General features: G+C 43.4%; 1 pseudogene; it reads right to left on the bottom strand.

Annotated features, from left to right (window-relative positions):
• Positions 1-278: 278 nt before the first annotated feature.
• LOC123346773 lies at positions 279-1802 on the bottom strand (annotated as a pseudogene).
• Between the last annotated feature and the right edge of the window lie 562 nt (positions 1803-2364).

The following is a 2364-nucleotide window of genomic DNA, read 5'->3' as shown; positions in this document are numbered from 1 at the left end:
TTTAAATTTTGCTGTACAACACAATATTCTGGAAGGGTCTGAACTATCACTGGGAACCTCTGTGTTAACAAAATATTTTGCTTTTTTTAATCTCATTTTAATTTTTTCTGCCATTTATAGCTAGATTGGTCAATCAATTCTTATCCGATTTACACTGGGGTAAATCTAGAGTAACTCTACTGACTTCAGTGAATTTAGTCTGGATTATTACCACTGTAAACACAACATTTTGTATAAAAAAGGTTGCACATCACATTCCCATGGAGATAAGAATGTCATCATTTGATTATATCTGTGAGGAAACACAGAATGAAACCATGGTCATGGGAGAAATCTCTTCAAGGCACCTTTGATCTCCTTGTTCCTCATGCTGTAGATGATCAGACCACACGGCTACAGACTGGGGACCGCGTGGCTAGGCAAGCAGTTCTGCAGAAAAGGATCTAGGGGTTATAGTGGACGAGAAGCTGGATATGAGTCAACAGTGTGCCCTTGTTGCCAAGAAGGCTAACAGATTTTTGGGCTGTATAAATAGGAGCATTGCCAGCAGATCGAGGGACGTGATCATTCCCCTCTATTTGACATTGGTGAGGCCTCATCTGGAGTACTGTGTCCAGTTTTGGGCCCCACACTACAACAAGGATGTGGAAAACTTGGAAAGAGTCCAGCGGAGGGCAACAAAAATGATTAGGGGCCTGGAGCACATGATTTATGAGGATAGGCTGAGGGAACTGGGATTATTTAGTCTGCAGAAGAGAAGAATGAGGGGGGATTTGATAGCTGCGTTCAACTACCTGAAAGGAGGTTCCAAAGAGGATGGATCTAGACTGTTCTCAGTGGTAGGAGATGACAGAACAAGGAGTAATGGTCTCAAATTGCAGTGGGGGAGGTTTAGGTTGAATATTAGGAAACACTATTTCCTAGGAGGGTGGTAAAGCACTAGAATGTGTTACCTAGGGAGGTGGTGGAATCTCCTTCCCTAGAGGTTTTTAAGGTCAGGCTTGACAAAGCCCTGGTTGGGATGATTTAGTTGGGGATTGGCCCTGCTTGAGCAGGGAGTTGGACTAGATGACCTCCTGATGTCCCTTCCACCCCAGTTATTCTGTGATTCATCAAAGAAGGCACCACGGAATAAAGCACACACACCACAAGATCCAGACCTGATGGAGAGTAGGAGGTGTGCATCATATAAGCAAAAGCAGCCTTGCAAAATAACAAGGAGATCACAATGAGGTAAAGAAGACTGGTGGAGAAGGCTTTATGCCAACCCTGCTCAGAAGGGATTCTCAGAACTGTTTTGAAGATCTGAACATATGACACAATTATAAAACCAAAGCATCTTAACCCTAAGAATATGTTAAAGTAAATAACGACAGTTTCACCAAGGTACAGGTCAGAACAGGCCAGCTTGAGTATTTGGGGATTTCACAGTAGAACAGAGCCACCATGTTGCCTCCACAGAAGGTTATTGGAAACATGCTCCCAGTGTGCAGTGTAGAAAGGAGAATTGCAGTGATCCAGACACTGTCTGCCATTTGGAAAACAAGCTTCTCTGTTCATTATAATCTCATAGTGCAGTGGATGGCAGGTGGCAATATATCAATCATGTGCCATGATGGTGAAAAAAGTAAATCAACCACAGTGAAGAAGATGAAGAGAAAGACTTGGTAAATTAATCCACCATAAGAAATTGACCTGGTGTGTAGTAGGGATTTGGCCACAGACTTGGGAACAGTGAGGGAGATGGATCCCAGGTCCAAGATGGACAGATTAATCAGGAAGAAGTACCTGGGGGTGTGCATGTGGTGGTGGAGCACTACAAGGATGATAAAAAGGAGATTCCCTTTCAGGGCTACCAGGTAAAGTCCTAGAAACACCACAAAGTGTAAAATCTGTAGCTTCCGAACCTCAAAGAATCCCAGGAGAAGGAACTCGGTCACAGTGGTTCAGTTGGACATTTTCTTCCTCAGCACATCATGTCCTGCCTGTGGAGGGCAGGAGAAGGGCACTGCTCAGGATTAGAGTGACAGAGGAAATGATCCTGATTCTCTTTCGTTAATATGCTCTAAAATAATTTGGCGTGTTTAGCCGAGCAAAACACCGGCTGAGAGGAGATGTGGTCACGTTCTATAAATAGATCAGGGAGATAAACACTAGGGAGGGAGAAGAGCTATTAATGCTAAAGGTCAATGCTGCTACGGGAACTAATGCGGATAAGCTGGCCATAAGTAAATTTAGGCTGGAGATGCGAAGAATGGTTGTCCCCAGTAGAAGAGGGCTGAACAAGGGCTGACAGTTATTCCTTAAAAAAGAACAAAACAAGCAAACAAAAAACAACAACAATCTTTAGATACTACTTTTCAA

This window comes from Mauremys mutica, chromosome 12 (assembly GCF_020497125.1).
Source record: "Mauremys mutica isolate MM-2020 ecotype Southern chromosome 12, ASM2049712v1, whole genome shotgun sequence".
NCBI classification, from domain to species: domain Eukaryota; kingdom Metazoa; phylum Chordata; order Testudines; family Geoemydidae; genus Mauremys; species Mauremys mutica.
This window is presented reverse-complemented; position numbering and strand designations above follow the sequence as displayed.